The sequence below is a fragment of the Otolemur garnettii genome, unplaced genomic scaffold, assembly GCF_000181295.1.
Source record: "Otolemur garnettii isolate 467f Iridium unplaced genomic scaffold, OtoGar3 scaffold00150, whole genome shotgun sequence".
Taxonomy (NCBI): Eukaryota; Metazoa; Chordata; class Mammalia; order Primates; family Galagidae; genus Otolemur; species Otolemur garnettii.
The window spans coordinates 2,751,590-2,771,644 of NW_003852545.1; the positions used below are offsets into that span (position 1 = coordinate 2,751,590).

Genomic DNA, 20,055 nt, shown 5'->3' on the forward strand with positions numbered 1-20,055 from the left:
CTTCCCTTAACATTTTTCTTTCTTCATATATTTCTGTTTGCATAAGATAAATTAATGACAAGGAGAAAGATCGTTTTGTGCAAAAATAAATGTTTGCAACATGCGCCATTGTGAACAAAATGTTCAATTTCATTTTGCCAAGACACACAGAATAACAAAAAATAGTAAAAAGAGATACATGTGAAAATATTCAGAATTTTTACATTCAGCCAAGATAAAAGTGAGAGTTGATTTTTTTGTATCTATTATATGTTCAAGAGTACTGCACACATAATAGTGGGAAAAAAGAAGAATTTGAAGAATACAGTAAAATATAGAACTTTATTTTTATTAGTGCTAGAACGCTTGGAAGTTATAACCAAAAGAGCTCTTGACCTCATGAGCACCTCTATCTTTTATGAGAGCAAAAATATCTCAAGTGGCACCATGCTTCTTTTTCTAACCCTGGTTTCATTAATTTAGATATACAGTCAATGGTCTTTTTTAGTTTTCTTGTTTGGTCAAGTCAAAAGAGTCTGTATTAGCTGTGGGATCACAGGAAAAATGATGAAGGATTGTGAAAGTGAAGTAAATCGGTTTGGGTATCGGTCTGTCAGTGCAGATGAATCAGGTTACAATGGACTTTTCTTTTAAAAATTAAAAAAGAGAGAGAGAGAGAATTTTATTCCTGAAGCAAATTCTTTCTCCTCCTTACTATTGATTTTATCCATTATTAATGTGGAATCATAGCTCAGGAAATTCTAGGAACTCTTTCCTTTCAAATATTTTTAGTTAATATACATGGCATGTGTTTCAGAGAGACAATCTGAATGCTTTCAGATCCCCAGTGCCCTGATAAAAATTTGGAAATAGGGCACTGGAACCTCCACAGTTGACCACCTCCCCACCCTGACACATTCCTTTTTTTTTTTCTCAACAGGGAATTAATTTTATTTAAAAAAAAATGGAACGCTTCACGAATTTGCAGGTCATCCTTGCGCAGGAGCCATGCTAATCTACTCTGTATTGTTCCAATTGTAGTGTGTGTGCTGCCGAAGCAAGTACATACACGTCTTTAAATTGACCTAATTTCACAGACCAGGAACCTACCACTTGTACTCAATGTAAGTTTCTTATGTTGACCACTTCCTTATGTCAATCATACTGTTACAATGCCTTCGGTGGTCAACTTCCAGCGGTTGTACTCTGTTTCAAAAGTATATCCTTCCTTAGGAAAAGCTAGATAGATCACCAGCCATGATTAATTTAGTGTTTGTTTTGTTGTTATTGTTGTTGTTGTTGTTTCCAGTTTTTGACCAGGACCAGTATATGGGGCCGGCACCCTACTCCTTGAGCTACAGGTGCTGCCCTAATTTGGTGGTTTTAATTAAAAAGGTAGCAACAAGGGTCCATGCCTGTCTCTACTTCATCACCCCAACTGGGCATTCACTGAAGTCCCTGGACCTGGCCACCATGAAGAAGCTGGACAGTAAAGTGAACATCATTCCAATAATTGCAAATGCTGACACCATTGCCAAGAATGAACTGCACAAATTTAAGAGTAAGATCCTGAGTGAACTAGTCAGCAATGGGGTCCCAAGAGATCAGTTCCCCACTGATAAAGAAACTGTGGAAGAGCTTAATGCAACAATCAGCGTCCATCTCCCGCTTGCAGTGGTTGACAGCACTGAGGAGGTGAAGATTGGCAACAAGATGGCAAAGGCCAGGCAGTACCCCTGGGGCGCGGTACAGGTTGAGAATGAAAACCATGCGATTTCGGGAAACTTCGGGAGATGCTGATCCGCGTGAACAGGGAGGATTTGCGAGAACAGACTCACACCTGCCATGATGGACTGTACGGACGTTGTAAGCTCGAGGAGATGGGGTTCAAGGATACTGACCCCGACCCCGGTCTTCAGGAGACATAGGAGGCGAAACGGAACGAGTTCCTAGGAGAGCTGCAGAAGGAAGAAGAGGAAATGAGAGGAAATGGTTCTGAGAGTAAAGCGGAAAGAAGCTGAACCGGAAGGGGCAGAGGAGGAACTTCACGGGAAGTCGGACCTCCTCAGCGGACACTCCAAGACGAGGAGAAGAGAGTGGAGGACAAGAAGGAGGAGCTCGGGGAGGAGTGACCGACTTCCAGAAGAAGAAGGCAGCGCCCGGTTGCTACAGTCCCAGGCCCAGCAATCTCGGGCGCAGCAAACCAAGAAAGACAAGGATAAGGAAAATGCACTTTCACACAAAGCCTGGCAAGCCAGGGTTGTGCCCGCATTCACCTGCCTTTGCAGTAATATTGCATCGCTGCCCTCTGTGTCCTTTATTTTTATTTTATTTTTTTACCCTTCCCCAACACCAATAACTATTAACTCATTTTGCTGAATGCTGTTGGGTGGTAGAAAATGCCGGAACAAGGGAATAACAGCAAAAGCTCTGTGCAGCTGAACTTGGTTTCTGGAAAGTAAAAGATTTACCTGCAAGGCCTGTTCCAAATGGCAGCAGGAAGCAGACCTGTCACTTGTGTGTCGCTTTGGACTGAGGAGAGTGGGGTGAACCGCCACCTGTATGTCTGACCCGAAAGCTTGTGACACCTCAGCAGCTGAACTCAAACCTGAGTAGCCATGACAGCAGCTTGCATTTCCTGGATTTCATCTCCATGATCACACAGTACCTCAACTCACTGCCTTTCTCCCCACTTGACCAAAGCCAGGTAGATGTGTGCGTAGTAGACAGAATGGTGCGTGAGCAATGTCTATGACTTACTCTTGCATGAAGTTTCCATTTTAATCAGTAACATCATTTGGCCTGAGACTGTGGGTCTGTTCAGACTGTCTCCTCTTATAGCTAGAAACTGCATCTGAACACCTCTCTTCACGTGCTGGCCAGGTCGGGTGGCCTGGCCTGACACAGAAAACTGTGATCAGTGCATGTTTACTGGTGTGTCCTTGGTCCTCTCACAGACTGCGATCTCATAGGTTTGAACATACAACCTTCTTTAGTAGAAGAATCTTCTTACTAAGGATAATGGGCATGAAATAAGGACTGTTTAACAATCACATCTAAATCTGCTCTCACTGGGCTGAGGGAAGGGCCTAATGACTGATTCCAGGATAACAGTATTGCTAATAAAGTGTTTCACTAATCAAAAATAAATAAATAAATAAATAAAATAAGCCTCCAAATGTTACTTTCACCTTTAATTGTCTATGTAAAAAGGACTGTTTTAATTTCATTCAAACAGCTCTACAATTCTGCTATCATTCTCTTTGGCTTATTTTATTTATCCCAAGTCTAACAAGAGGTATAAAATATATCTCAGGTCCCATTCTCTTATCATTGTGTATTAAAACTTTCAAAATTAACGACAGGGGTTGAGGCAAGATGGCTGATTAGTGACATTGGTTAATGTATCCACCTGGCTAGAAGGTAAAATATATTGGAGGCACTGCCACCTTCTAAGAACCCAGGCACAGTGGCTAAATAGGAAAAGTAGCGTTAGCCAGTGAACCCCAAGAACTTGGGTGTCCAAAAGGGTGAGTGCCATAGGGTGGCTTCCTTAAACCTGGACACCCCCTCCTCCACACTCCTCTGTGTACAGTGTTAGTCCTGGCCAGCTGGTAGCCATGGCCCATCCCCTGCTTTCTGACTGGGAGGGGACTGTGAATCAAAAGCATACAAACAGCTGCTTCTCTAGGTTGGATGTGTGTCCCTAGCCAAGCCTGACATGGAGAATGGGGCCACCATCACTTGAGAGCTTTCTACTCACTTGTTCACTGGTGGCTTAGACCAGTGGGCAGGGCAGGGTCTGGTGTCCCAAGATGTGAGAGCAGTGCAGGGAGATACAGGGAAGAGGTCTTATTCTTGAACTCAAGTGGCAAGGAAGCTTTTGTGGACATGCCAGCCTGGAATGTGGAGGGTGGATGAATGCTTAGAAGCATATAGCTTCCATAGGCTCAGGCAGGAAGGAATAGAACTAAATAGACCAATATCAAATAACAAAATTTAAGTATCGGTAAAAAACCTTCCACACACCAAAAGTCTAGGACCAGGTGGTTTCACAGCCAAATTTTACCAGCTCTACAATGAGGAACTTGTGCCTGTCCTGCAGAAATGATGCCATAACATTGAAAATGAAGGAATCCTCCCCTCATTCTATGAAGCCAGTATCACCTTGATACCAACACCCAGGAAAGAATACAAATAAAACAAAAGAAAACAAACAAAAAAGAAAGAAAAGAAAGGAAACCTACAGCCCCATAGCCCTTATGAATATAGATGGAAAAATTCTCAATACAATTCTAGCAAACTCAATTAAGCAGCACATTAAAAAAAATAATCCACTATAACCATGCTGGCTTCATTCTAGGGCTGTAAGGATGTTTCAACCTACATAAGTCTATAGAAGTGATTCAACCCACAAATAGAAGCAAAAGAAAAAAAATCATGCAATCATCTCAATAGAAAGCATTAGAAAAAAATTAGTACCCTTTAATATAAGAACTCTCAACCAAATAGGCATAGAGAGAAGGTAGTTCAAAATTTAAAAAGCCATATATGACAAACTCAAGGCAAACATCACACTGACTAGGGTAAAATTAAAAGTGTTTCTTCTTAGATTTGGAACTAGACAGGATTGCCCACTGTGACCGCTTCTGTTCAATGTAGCACTGGAAATCCCACGAAGGGCAACGGACTAGAGAAGGAAACAGAGCGCTTCCAAATAGGGGCAGAAGTCAAACCATCACTCTTTGCTAAGAATATGATCTTCTATCTAGAACCCCCCCCCAAAAAACTCTGATAAGAATTTCCCAGAACTGGTAAATAAATTTCACACAGTCTCAGGGGGCAAAATTATTGTATACGCATCAGTAGCAATCCTGTATACCCAATAACAGTTGAGCTGAGAATCAAATCAGAGACTCAGTACCTTTTACAATAGCAACAAAGGATATCAAGTACATAGAAATACATTTAACCTAGGAGATAAAAGACTTTTATAAGGAGAACTATGTGATACTTAGGAAAGAAATTGCAGAAGAATTTGCAATTTGGAAGCAAATGGAAAAACAGGTTAATGCTCTTAACTGGCAGATTCAACATTGTTAAAATGTTCACACTACCCAGGTGATCTTCAGATTCAGTGCAATCCCCCACTAGAATGTGAACATCATTCATCATAGATCTACAAAAAATAATTGTGAACTTTGTATGAAACCATAAAAGAGCTGAAATATCCACAGTAACCTTAAGCAAAAGAGACAAATCAGGAGGCGTTACCTTCATTGATTTCAGGCTATACTACAAGTCTATAGTTGACGAAACAACGAAGATATAGACCAATGGATTATAACAGAAAAACCAGATATAAAATGATTCTCAGAATGCCATCTGATCTTTTACAAAGCAGATAATAACATATACTGGGAAAAAAGAATCCCTATTCAATAAACGGTGCTGAGAAAATTGGACAAACACACATAGAAGATTGAAACAGGATCCATATGTCACACCATTTATTAAAATTAATTTATGGTGGAAACAGACTTAAACCTAAGGCATGAAACTTCTATAATAAGAATTTATAGAAGAGAATGTTGTAACATTTTCTGACATAAATACTGGCCTAGGCAAAGAATTTATGGAAAAGACCCCAAAGCCAATCACAGTGATGACAAAATTATCAAATGGGACCTGATTAAATTAAAAAGCCTCTGCACAGCCAAGGAAATAATCAATAGTGCAAATAGACAATCTATAGTTGGGAGAATATATGTGCACACTACATCGCCAATAAAGGGCTTATAACCTGAACATATAAATAACTCGAGCAATTCAGCAAGAAAAAACTCAACTCCACGAAAAATAGGCAGAAGTCGTGAAGAGAAGCTTTTCAAAAACAAATAGACTACTGGTCAACAAACCCATGAACAGATGTTCAACTTCGCTAATCAGGGAAATGTAAATCAAAACCACAATGGAGTTATCACCTAAGTCCTATGAGAATGGCTTTTATCAAAAAGCCCCAAACTACAGATGCAGATAGGATGGAACACTTACACAGCACGGGTAGGACTGCAAACTAGTATCACCTCTATGAAAAGTTGTATGCAGATATCTTAAAGAACTAAAAGTAGAGCTATCATTTGATCCAGCTGTCCTACTATTGAATATTTACCCGAAGAAAAAATATCCTGTTATGTAAAAGATATGTGCCCTTGGATTTTTATTATAGGACTTTTCACGATTACAGAAATGTGGAGTCAACCCAAGTTCCAATCAATATAGAGTAGATTAATAAAATGTGGTATGTATAGACCATGGAGTACTCATCAGGCCGAGAAAAAAAAAAAAAAAAAAGAAAGAAAAGAATAACGAACTACTACTCCCTTCCTCCCTCTGTAACAAGCTGGGTGGAACTGGAGGGAAGTATTACAAAAATGATAAACAAAACGACACATACTATTAAATTGGAACTAAGCGATCAAAACTCACGAGTCCATTTGGTAGTAAAACTCAATGGTCAACAAGCAGATGGAAAGGGTAGAGGATGGGTAAATTCTAGCCTAACAGAGACCAATGCTCACTCCCAGCATGAGGGGCACACTTAAAACTTTAAATGCAAACTGTACAAAAGCAGTTTCTATAACCAAAACACTTGTCCCCCTGTAACATTCTGAACTCTTTAAAGAGAAACAATTTAAAAAATTAATTATAGGGTCTTGCTTAAATTCATTAACTAGAAAAACATTAGGAATATTTGTTTCCCAAAAAACTAATTTAAAAAATATAGTGTGTATGTATGAGCGTGTGTATGTGCATGTGTATACAGGGTGGCCATAAAGTTTGTGTGCAATTTTAAATGAATACTATTTTAAATTGCACACAAACTTTATGTCCACTCTATATATGTGTATATATATATGTATACACATAACCATACACAAAAATTTTTTTAAAGAAGATTGTTATCACTTGACAAATTGTAGCTATACCTATTTATATTTATGAAGTACAAAGTGATAATATGACTTTTGAATAAAATGTGAATAGATTAAATGAATAATTATTAATCACCTCAAATATTTAACTCTTTGTGTGTGTTGAAAACATTGGAAATTGCAGGATGCGGTGGCTCATGCCTGTAATTCTAGCACTCTGTGAGGACAAGGCAGGTGGATAGCCTCACCTCTCAAGTTCAAGAACAGCCTGAGCAAGAGTGAGACCCCATCTCTAAAACAATAGCCAGGAGTTGTGACAGGCACCTGTAGTCCCAGCTGCTAGGGAGGTTGAGGCTAGAGAATCACTTGAGGCCAAGAGTTTGAGGTTACTGTGAGTTACGATGCCATAGCACTCTACCAAGGGAGACAAAGTGAGACTCTGTCTCATTAAAAAAAAAAAAAAGAAAAGAAAGAAAGAAAAAAGAAAAACGAAAGAAAAGAAAAGAAAAAGAAAACATTGGAAATTTACTCTGTTAGTGGTATTGAAAGGACTGTGACCCTTCATGTGTTCCTTCTCTGATGGATATTTTGGTTGTTTCCGTGGATGGCTGATGGGACTGGTGCAGCAGTGAACCTGCAGATATCCCCCTTGACATGCTCATTTCACCTTTCTTTTTTTGGCAAATACCCAACAGTGAGATTTTTAGATACCATGGTAATTATATTTTTAGTTTTATGAGAAACTTTTATAGTGTTTTTCTTAATAGTTGCATGAGTTTATAATGCCATTGACAGTACGCCAGGGTTCCCTTTTCTCCACATCTTAACGAACACTTGTTATCTTTTAGCTTTTTAGTAATAGCCATTCTTCTTTTTAGTGATTTCCCCCCAAGATCTATCTTTTATGTATTTTGTCACTGATTTATATGTTTGTTTTGACTGTCAAGAATTTTTAATTGTTCCTAAGATAACTATGTGAAATAGGAAATTTAATGCTAAAATCAGGCTTTGTGGTCCTTTTTGTGTGTTAACAACTCAGCATACAATAGTCTTTATTAAAAACCTAGTATGTGACTCGTAGAAGGAATTAATAACACTGATAAAAATTAATCACACTGATAAAAATTCTACTTTTAGCTTTATTTTACTCACAAAGTCAAGTTCTGAAGATTCAGTTAAATTGCCTCATGTTTTACTTTAATATTTGAAATTTTCTAACTGCTTAAAGATAGTAATATTTTGACCTCCAGAAATTAGGGTACTTTTCCTGGGAGCTGTTTTAAAAAGGCACAAAACAACTTCTCAGAAGAGTATAGACTGACTAGCAGAGAAGGGCTTTACCTGGGTGAAACCGTGCTAATTAGTAGTACTTCACCTGAGTGCAATCATGCTAATTAGTAAGACTTCACCTATCTACTGCCAGCTTAACTCCAAAACACTGAACAGTTTGATTCAAAGAGATAAATTGAATAAGAATGTACTCACCACTCATTTTAACTCTATTGGATTTGGAGAATTGATTCATGGCAATTCTGAGCAATTGCCCAATTTACAGGAAATTATTTCAGAGAGCGTTCACTGCAATTTTAAAGTTACTGACTTTTCTGGAGGTTACTATATCATTGATAACTGAAATTTTTCTCAGAGCTGTTCAATTGCAAATAAACAATTTGAGCTTCACTTTATTATTTATAATTCAATGATGTCAGGAACAATGAAAAAGATATTCATCTACTTGGCAGATTTCACAGAAACATGCATTTATGAAATACTGATTTTATATCTACACTGCATAATAGCAATATGTACTCAGGAATAACCTGTTTGGAAGACTATTGTATTATAATCTTAGTCCTCTGGAGAGTTATTTAATCAAAATAGGTCTGCTTAAGTGCACTACAAGAGGAGATATGAAAAAAATGTCAGAGGATCAAGGAGAGACAAAGGACTAGGAATTATAATACTAAAAGTAATTTAGTGCCTTGAGGCATGGCAATTTCTTTTCTTATACTTGAGGTGGAAAACTCTCAGACGAGTCGGGAATATCAGACTTACAACTGAGATCTCCGTGAATGACAAAATACATTCTCATACCCGTGAACAACTAAACACCTAGATTAAACGTGTTAAATCGAAATGGAAATGTAAGTTGCACCGAACTCCTTAATAATCAGTGTTTGTGAAAACACTAATTGGTATCATATGATGGTAAGCAACCGTTTGATGTTATTCTTCTGTCTTCTTAACTCTTAGTACACATAACTTTCGGTAAGCTTTCCAGTATTGCTTTGAGCTAAATTTTAGAAATGTTCATGATTTATAACACAGAGTTAAACAATGTAACGTCCTTATACAACAATTCAGGTATTAAGGTATACGTTCTTATCTTCCTGTGGAAATTCATAGCAACTACTAAGTTAATGTGTAGCATATGTGTAACCATTGTGCCTAAATATCTTGAACTTTGATTGTGGAGGTTAAGACAGTGTAGGAGGTATAGAATATTAGAGCGTTTTACTTCTATTTATTTTTCTGTGTAAATTCATTATCACTTTTCTTCACAGTAAATGAATTCCGGTCAATATTTCCTTTGAAACTATCATTATGGACACTCCTCTTTCCTTTTCTTTGGTAAAGTCAACAACCTTGGTATTATGTAATGATCAATAATACCAGCTGTATCTTTTTAAATTCTTTTCATGGCATTCCAGGGTATAGTACATTCCCATGGACTCTTAAAAATGTGTAATTACCTCAAAGCAATCAAGGAGAATATTTGTTCACCATTTCTAGCATTATTTATTATTCTTGAGGAACACAGTCCTGCTGCTAGCTCAGGCAACAATTGCTAGTAGACGACTTATATATAAAATGTACGTTATAGCTGAAAACAGGGGCTAATGCCTGGGAGACTGAGACAGGAAAATTGCTTTGACTCCAAGAGGTTGAGACCAGCCTGTTCAACATAGTGATACTGTATTTATATAAAGAGTTAAAAAAAAAATAGCTGACTATAATGGCATGCATCTATAATTCTAGCTAATCTGGAGGCTGAAAAGAAGGGTTGCTTGAGACCAGGAATTTAAGATTACAGTGAGCTATGATTGAGCCATTCATTACATTCCAGCCCGGGTGACAAAGCAAGGTTCTGTCACTATACTGGCCAACAATAAATTAAAAAAAAAAAAAAAATCTCTAAGAACAAATATATTCCTGAAAATCTCTTTTTATGTGTAACTGTTGCAAATCAAAAAAATATTTTTAAAAAACTATAAAGTATGGATATAAATTTGACCCCATATTTCTGGCAGGACTGAGTTGCTTGATTTCGGAGAAACCACGAATTCTTGCTCAAATTAATTCCCATGTACTATTATATCATTGATTTGATTTTAAAAAAATATAGCCTAACTTTCACACTAATTAGTGAGTAACCACTGCATCAACCAAGCATAATTCAAAATTTACATTTTATTAGATGGTCCTACACCCATAGAAGGTCATTTTAATGACAAAATCTACTTATCATGATTTTACCCATTTGAGATATGTTTTTATATTTCATTGTTTGGATGAAGACTTACAATTTCATTCAAAGTGATTTCAAATGGTGATGCTAATGATATTGATAATGGATATTTTTGGGCCTTTACTAGTTCCTAAACACTGTACTAAGTGCTCTGTGTAAATAAATTATTTCACTTAATGCAGCAATCTTATAAAGTAAGGACAACTGTATCCATTTTTGACAAATCACACAGAACTGGTATGGAAATTTTGCTAAAGACAGCTTGAGCTTTCAACCTCTAGCGAGAAATCAGATCTGAACTAAATAAATGTCACTGTATCACAGAGACCTTCCCTAACCACCCATGCAAACGCCATCTCTGCCACTACTGCCTCTTACACATGGTAGGCACAGGCCAATCTACTGTGGCCAATGAAATGTGACTGAGTTTCTCTTTAGCATTTCTGAATGGGTGAGTTCGTGAATCCTTGTGTGATTTACTTAATCTCCTTCTCCTTGCCATATTCATAGTCAATTTTTCTGATAATGGAGGCTCTAGCTAATCCTGGAATAAGAAGACATGGATCAACTCCCCACCAGCCAATGCAATAAAAAAATTTTTTTATAAGCCACTATGATATTGGGGATTCTTCGTGAAAAGGATGGGCTTTATTGTACACTATGTGTTAATCAACTTATATGTTCATTAAACAGATATTTTTGAGAAACTGTTCTAAGCACTAGAAAGAGTACAGTGAACAAAACAAAAAGCCATGGTCTTTTGAAGTCTATTTTCCAGAAGATAAGAGAGATAAAAAGGAAAAACAATAAAATATAAAAACCAAATCAATTAGTCAATTGCTTAATGGTGATAAAGTGCTGCTAGAATGAATCACAAATTTCTAGTAAGGAGTAGTAAAGGTTAAGATACGTGGACTACCAGTAAGTTCTTTATCTAATACAATGATATTCAACTGAAGAATTGATACCATTACGTAAAAGAAGGACATTCCAGGAAAGGAGGACAGAATTCCATCATGGGAAACAGGGAAATAGTTAACATAGCTGGAGCTGATGATGGACGAGACTCAAGAAGGATCTTGTGGACTCTTCCTTCTTCATGTTGATGTAAACTTGTGACTGTGAACTCGGCATGGCTGTTGAATAAATGAGAGAACAAACTCCGTAATGATGAGATTCAAATATTCAATCCATTGCAAAACAATAGAAAAACCCACAGGTGTACTCTTCAGGTTCATATTGACCACACCTAATTGCTGTTAACAAACATGTGCACAGACTTAGTATATTTTCAGGTGGGTAAATTTTTCCAAATCTTAACGAAGGACAACTTTTTAAAAACAGCAATATCTATAAAACCGTGTTTTCCTAGTTATATTAATCATTGAGCATAAACAACCACTGACCAACCAGAATGCAAATGTTTTGTTCAAATAAACAGATTTTTTTAAAAAAAGAGCTTCAGAAAAGTATCTTTAGAAAAAGATTTCCTAGAAACAAATGAGATCATGGATAGTAATTTTGTACCAACAATCTGGAACTATTCTAAAAAGTAGAGTTGTACTTTCAGAATTTTTTATGCTTCTTGCCTCAATATCCTTGTTGCAGTTATTTAATGTTCGGTAACAAATCATCCAAAAGCTTGATATCTTATTTGCCCACAATCTATATGTCAGCAATTTGGGCTGCACTCAATTTTTTTTTTTACTTGAAATTAACTCTCTCATCTCACTTCATGTCTGTGATTCTAAAAACCTTACAACCCTCCCCCTACAGATGACAGAAACTTTCTAATGTATATCCTTTTTATTACCCCTGGTTGGTGCCTAAAATTGTGCCAGTTCATAGTCTAATCTGATGCTGTAATACTATGAACCATCTCTCTTTGATATAGCACAGCCTGTAAAGTTAAATCTCTTGTCTTCCCATTAGGCCCCTAGCAAAGTCCTAGTGTGTGTGATGTCACCAGACTGCACCAATCTGTCTGTTGTTTGCCATTTATAATCGTTAGCTGGTTAGTTTTGCCCTGAAAATAGAATACAAGAAAAAATACCGGAGAAGTTTCTGAATCTGGAGCAAGAACAATGTTATAGTCTTCAAATGATGTCGTAAAGTGATTTACAATTCTTGAAGATCTTCCCCAAAACTAGGGAGTAAGGAAAGAGGAGGTTTCTTTTTCTTTCACTTTTTTCTCCTTTGTAATTTTTAGGAAAAAAATTGCAACTATTTATGCTTTTCTCGTTCACCTTAAATATATGTGTATACGTTGGCATGTCTAAAGTAAAAGGCATAATATCAGTCATAATATTTTTTCTCCTTTTTTATAGAGCAGTTCATCACTCCAAGGGGAAGTCACTGGTGTAGTCGCCACAAAGTCCTACAGCAGTTCCAACTTTTGATTGTGATATTTGGTCTCCAGAACCATGAAATGAAATCTAATGGTTGAAATAATGATTAAAATAAATACTCTAACATTGGCTGTAACAATGAGCTTTATTATGATGCCAGAATTATTTTACTCATGAATATTACAGATATTACAAATAAATTGATTACATAAAATAAATGATCCCACAATGTGTATTCAACCATGAAACAGTGTTGCTGGGAATTTGGAATTTGTTTATTATAGTTCAGTGTAACTGTGTACATCTAGCAAGAAAAACCATGAAATAAATAACTCCAACCATAACCCCAACCCTAACCTAGATAGACAATCAGCTATCATGTTTGGCCTACTCTAAGCCAAGGAGAAAAGTATAAGCAACACCAGTTACTGTTAAGACTATAGTGGATAGGCTCGGTGCCTGTGGCTCAAGTGGCTAAGGCGCCAGCCACATACACCTAAGGTGATGGGTTCAAATCCAGCCTGGGCCCGCCAAAAATAACAATGACAGCTGCAACCAAAAAATAGCCAGGCACTGTGGTGGGCACCTGTGGTCCCAGCTACTTGGGAGGCTGAGGCAGGAGTCTCGCTTGAGCCCAGCAGTTGGAGGTTGCTGTGAGCTGTGATGCCAGGGCACTCTACCCGGGGGGACAGCTTGAGGCTCTGTCTCCAAACAAAACAAACAAACAAAAAAGACTATAGTGGATAAGTTAAAAAAATAAACAAAATTAGTTTAAAAATTTCTAAATGTATTAAGTATATCAATTGCAGATGGGTCTTTGCAGTTCTCCTACAGAATGATCATAATCATATCAGATGATATTTGAAATATTTATTGAGCAGACACAATGTGCCCACTACTGTGTTTCTTAGCAGGGATAAAGTTGTAAGTGGTGTAATTTCTGACTTTAACATAACCTTCTCTTAGCATTCAAATGGCAGCAATATATGCATCAAATAAAATATGAATGTCAGCTACACATTTCTTCTAATAAAATAAGAGAAAACATAGATAAGAAATGCTCATTTAAATTTTTGAATCCTGTCCTTAAAAAAAAATACTAATATTGGAATTTCTCTTATGTAGCATGACTATAATTCAGTAGAAGTGCTTCAGGGTTGTGTCATCCTATATAACTATTTAAAATCAAAGGAGTTTGGGTTGGGCTATTTATATTTCTAATCAAATCTCTAGCTTTGATCCTGCTGAGCCTAATTTTATGTGGAGTCCCTGACGAGACCCCTTACAATGGCTTATCTATGTCATGTAGTCACGAGTCCCTATTACATTATAGGCCATTTAAAATTTTAGATTCACATTTTAATGGGAAACTTCAGCATAAAAGCCACAGCACTCAAATTATTGCTGTGAATACCAAATTATTCATATTAGCATATTCATATCAATAAATTATCTTATTTTTCGACCCAAATCATTTTCAATTAATCTCTCATCAGGGCAATCAGAACTGTTTTGTCATTCCAGAATTAGAGAGTTAGCCAATGTGTTCTCCATTTGACTACATTTTCTCATCTTTGCATTTACCTTTCCTTTGAAATGTTGTATCTACAGCAGAATAGATTCAGAGAGTTGAGGAAATAAAGCAGTATTGATATGAAATTGTCTGTCTCCTTCAAGAAAAGAATTCCTGATGAACCAAACTCCCTCTTCATATCATCTAACAAACACTTTTTTCACAGCTCTGGCTATCTTTTGCAAGCAATTAAATAATTTCATGCTTTTCTTTCTTTAAAACACTTTCTTAGCCTTGGCAGTGCTGACATTTTGGACGTGATAATTTTGCGGTAGAGGACAATTTTATACATTGTATTATGTTTTGTAGCACTCCTGATCTCTACTCTATGTCAGTGATATCTGGCCAATTATGACATTTAAAACTGTCTAAGGAATGGCAAGTGTCCTCTGAGGGGACAAAATCATCCATGTGTATATTATAAATAAATTTGCTGAAACATAATACAATGAAAATGTAAAATAATATGCTAGTTATGCAGCATATTTTGACCATATTTTCACTGTATGCTTAGCATTGAGGAAACCACTAACATACAGAAAATCTTCCAGAAAGAAAAAGAATGCCAGGAGAACCAAGGTTGCCTTGCACACGATATCTTATATCAGAAAGAGTCAAAGGAGGTTGCTTTCTACTGAGAACATGGAAATTAGGTTAGAGCCCATGGAGACTTTTGTTTCTCATTCTTTGTGGCTGAGATTTTTAGATGGGCTCCATGTGTTATCCAAAATCCTATACAACCACAGATCCATTTAATTATTATCAAAAAAAAAAAAAAAAAAAAGGATTGGAGAGGAGTTCTCCAAGACGTCAAAATTTCTGGAAGTGTCACTTTATGCCTTCTGATTCTAATTATTTTTGGCAGAATAATAGGATGATAGCTAAATAAGTCTACATGGATTTGAATATTATTGAGGCAAGATGTCTTTGTTAAATTACATAATACTGATTTAAATATGTTTTCCTGATCATTTTATGCCACACTGACTTGCTTTTAGTATTTAGTATTCTTATAGAGAAATATACATACTGTATACAATAAACCAAATTAACAGTTACTTACACGTAGTTGATGATATACAACAAATAAGTACTAGTATGCTATCATGAGAGAATTTTCAAGAAATAGAAAGCAAATTAATTTTTCAAACTCTTTAAGAAAAACAATTTGTGTCCATTTTTCTTATACAGTTTTTTCTCTCAGAAAATTATCTTTGGTTGGTGACTATATAGAATTATATTTGGCTTTGGGGGTTATTTTATAGGAGCAAAGTGTTTACCATGAAAAAAATATCATAATGATACTTATTAAATCAAATTAAATATTTTAAAATGACTAGGTAATAAGTTTTCAAGCATACTTTTTAAATTAGGCCATTTCTCTCTCAATTTTTACTTCCTAACAATCACCAGAATAAACCTTGTAGATAGCATAGCAAGATCTCATCTTTGTGAAAATATCTGTGTTGAGGCCAAGGAGTCATACAAGTTTTATCTATTCTCATAAAAATTTCTTCAGGCTGTAATTGATTAGCTTATAATCTTTTTGGTGGCCATGTTCCAAATGCAAATTAAATATATGAATGTATTTTGTATTCATTTATAATTGATAGGGAACTTGACTAACACGTTAGTGCAGATTTTTCTTTGTTTTAATACAGACTAAACAGATATCCTGGAATCCAGTGCATTTATTTGGTGTGTAAAACTATAGCATTTATTGTCAAATTATTCAATTCACAAATTTTAAAGATTTTACTCTACAAGCCATCTGCTTAATCTAAACTTATCATATTGACTAATTCAGATTTGCCTCATATTAATTTTATTTTGCTGTGTGCAAATTATCATAAACTTAGTGGCTTAACATAGCACATGGTTATTATCTCACAATTTCTGTGGATGAGGAGCCTAGGCACAGTCTAGATAGTTCTTTAATCAAAGTCTCACAAAGTTGTAACCAAAGTAATGCCTAGAATGGTGACCTCTAAAAGCAAGAGGGTCCTTTTCCAAGTTTGCCTGATTGTTAGAAAAATTCATTTCCTTGCAGAAGTACTGAAGCTCTCAGCTCATTGAGCCTGCCAATAGTTCCCTGTTGTGGTGGTTAATTTTGTCTGTCAATTTGGCTTGGCCATAGAGTCCAGATATTTGGTCTAAATCAGTGAATTTTGAGTAGAACAGATTGCTCTTCATAATATGTGGTATGAGGTGGACTGTATCTATTTGGTTAAAGTCATGAATAGAGCAAAAAGCTGACCTCTCCTAAACAACAGGGAATTCTGCCATCCTGATGGCCTTTGGATATGAAGTGCGCTGTTGGCTCTCACCTGGGTCTCAAGCCTGATGTGATGATCTGTCAGGCAGATTTTGGATTTACCAGCCTTACAACTCAACTCCATAGTTTAGAACCTCCATAGTTGACCACCTCCCTGCACAGACCACCTCTTTAACTTGACCTAGTTTTCATAGACCAGACATGCACCACATGTACATATCAGCACAGTAGGCCTAGTTCATTATGTTGGTCACCTCCATATGTTGACCTGCTTGTTACAGTCCCTTGGTTGGTCAATTTGCAGAGGCTGTACTATACTAAAAATAATCTTTTTATACACACTCACACACACACACAAAATTGGTTTAGTAGGTATGTAGAACCTTAACTAATATACCTAACATGTGGCTCTTTGCACATGTTGGCAGTTGGTATCTTCAAGGCCAGGAAAATGTGTCTTACCAACCTGTATAAGTTTGAGTCTTATATAATATACCATAATCATGGGCGATTCATCCTATCTCCTCATCCTCTTTGACTGGATAAGAGGGGCAAGTTAAAGCCCCACCAATACTCAAGTGGAGAGAAATCATCTCTAAACTAACACTATTTCCATGACACTCAAAATGTCACCATGGTTCATCAGTGAGCATAGCCACACCGAGACCACCCACTGAATTGAAGACAGTGGGCTCACACTGCATACCTAACCTGCTTTTCCCACTAGCCAGAGGAAAATCTGAAAGAAGGAAAAATTATGGACTGCCTAAGAACTGTGTTTCTGGTTTAGAAATGGGGGTGACGAGTGATCTTGGGAGAGTCTCTCCTGTTCTGGTCTATTCGGTTTTGATTGCTTCCCTGAGCCATGTCATCCCAAGTAACAGCCTGGAGTTTTGCCGTCAATTCAGTATAAAAGTTAACAGCCAGGATGATGAGGCTGAACCTCTTACTATGTATATTTACATTTAATGCATCTATTCCACCAAAGAGTGAGCACAGAGCCAGGTTAATTTCAGGTTCTTATCTATTGGAAGCACTTGTTCCTTCTCATTTCTGGAGAAACAATTTAAGGGACTGCAGTGAGACGCAGAGTGTTGGGGGAACCACTCTCTCCCTGTGGACACAGGAAAAGGCAGCAAGGTTTCTCTTACAATGCTCTATTTCTAAACGTGAATGAAATTATTAAAAATAGTATATACCAATGTATTTTTCTCATAGGTCAGGGAATTGGTTTCATTCCTTTCTTCTTTCTTCTTCAAAGATTTGTTGGACAGAGAAAGTATGCATGTGTCTATCTACTCAAGGCCCTTATCATACCTGAGAATTACTGCAGTTTCTTTGGTGAGGCCATGAGAACATCCTGGTGCAAGGCTTCCAATATAGCTTCAGTGTTGGTTCCTCTAAATAGCATAGGTATTTGTGTATTTCTGAAGTTCTTCAAAGGGTAAGAATCTAGAAGAAAGTTTTCTAAACATAGGGAAGTTTTCTAAACATACTGGGTAGCTTCACTGTTCTGAGGAGACAAAAATTGCAGAGGAGTAAAATGAATCACCTCAGGTTCTCAAAGGAAAGCCCAAAGGGACATACTAGTAGTAACAGTAAAACAGACATGGAGTCTTACAAATCTTGCAAATCACAAACCAAGTAACCTAGTCCCTAAATGGATTAAAATAATCTTCCCATCTTACTTTGATGGTTGAACAGTCTCTGAAGGAAAATGACATGATTCAAAGCATTTATAAGATGTCCTACAAAATCTCTATGTCTAATCAACAACTGCCAAGAGGCTCAAGAAACAATATCTAAATATAAAATATAGAAAACAAAAATAAATACACATTAGTTTGGTAAAATTAAAATATATCCACAGATGTATCCACATTGGGAAGCATGAGACATAGTTTAAAATAACAATGATTAACAGGTTCAAGAAAATATACAAGCACACAAAAACATTATCAGAGAACTAAAATTATAAAAATATATATATATGTGATGTAAAAAGACTCCTCAGATGGGCTTAGTAGCACACACCTGCAGTCCTAGTCAAAGGGAGGCTGAGGTGGGAGAATTGCTTGAGGCTAGACTTGCTAGAGGCTGCCGTGTGCTATGATCGCACCTGTGAATAGTCCCTGCAAAATAAAGTAAATTAAGCAACACAAACCAAAGACTGAAATGGACATCCCTGCAGTGGAAAGGGAAAAACAATTTTATTTACTATGGCAAAGGATAGCATAATCAAAAAGAAGGGTATAACTTCTCAAAAAGGGTTAGGTTTTAAAAGTTTAAAAATCTTTAGATTTTTCTTAGCAAAAAACAGTTCAATTTTGTATAGTAACCAAGTTGCCAGAGAAGTCAGTGAACTTAACTTTAAAACCAATGAATGCATACTAACTTACTGTCAATTCAGGTTTTCTGTGGTCTAATCCTGTAAATATGGTCCTGAACAAGCTGGTATAAAAGGAACTGGAACTGTGTATTATCTATCATGGTTTGATGAAGTTGATCAAATTGATTGTTTGAGAATAGTCCATTTTGCAAGTTCTGATTTCTTTAAGTCTCACCGTAGACCAAATCTAAACAAAAACAAGAACAGCTAGGAAAAGGATTCAAATGTAATGAAGATGCTATGAAATAATAATAGGACAGGTCCTCATGTCTTTCCAGTTTCTGGCCGTGCTGCCAGGTTGACAAAGGAAAGGATGAGATCTCAGAGCTAATCATCAGTTCTTACAACGTTAGATTTTATGTTAGTAATTATGTAATATTCAGGGGTAGTCTTAAGCAAGCTTTTTTTCTTTCTCTATAATATCTTATATTGGGAGAGTAAGAAATAAAAACTTAATATAAATGTGAATTCCTTATTTTAGCCAACTAATAATTTTTATTTTGTTTTTCAATAAACTCTTTTTTTGCTTCTTATATGGTGATTATCACTAGTTCAATGTAAACTTGAATACATTTAAAAAACTATCCTTAACTTGCTCTATATTTATTCTTTAATAAAATATATGAAATAAAGTACGTATCTTTACACACACACACACACACACACACACACAGTAGCACAGATGAAAACATCTGCATATTGTAAATTCATCCACTCTTCTTAGATGTTTTAAATAATCCCTAAATTTTGTTTACTTGATTATAAAATGTCCTATGGGGTTTGGATAAGGATATAAATCTGTAAGACTAAGTATGCCATGCTGAGTTATTAGCCTCAAAATTAGCCTCAAAATTAACTTTCGAGTATATCTTAATTTGACTTTGGCAAAACATAAGTTTATTAAGCTCAGAAGTTCATTCAAGTACATTTCAAATGGTTTAATATTTCTCTGAGAATAGAAAAAAATACATAGAGTTCTACTCTTGCCTTTTTTTAAATGAGAACTTGAAAGTCCATATCTCCTTAT

The 20,055-nt window shown here is 36.3% G+C and overlaps 1 non-coding gene and 1 pseudogene across 1 annotated transcript; one reads left to right on the forward strand and one right to left on the reverse strand.

Moving 5' to 3' along the window:
• Positions 1-937: 937 nt before the first annotated feature.
• On the reverse strand, positions 938-1,044 carry LOC111728328. Its single transcript, XR_002775656.1, has one exon. It is a non-coding gene; the product is annotated as a U6 spliceosomal RNA (small nuclear RNA).
• Positions 1,045-1,421: 377 nt separating this feature from the next.
• On the forward strand, positions 1,422-2,358 carry LOC100963881 (annotated as a pseudogene).
• The last annotated feature ends 17,697 nt before the right edge of the window (positions 2,359-20,055 follow it).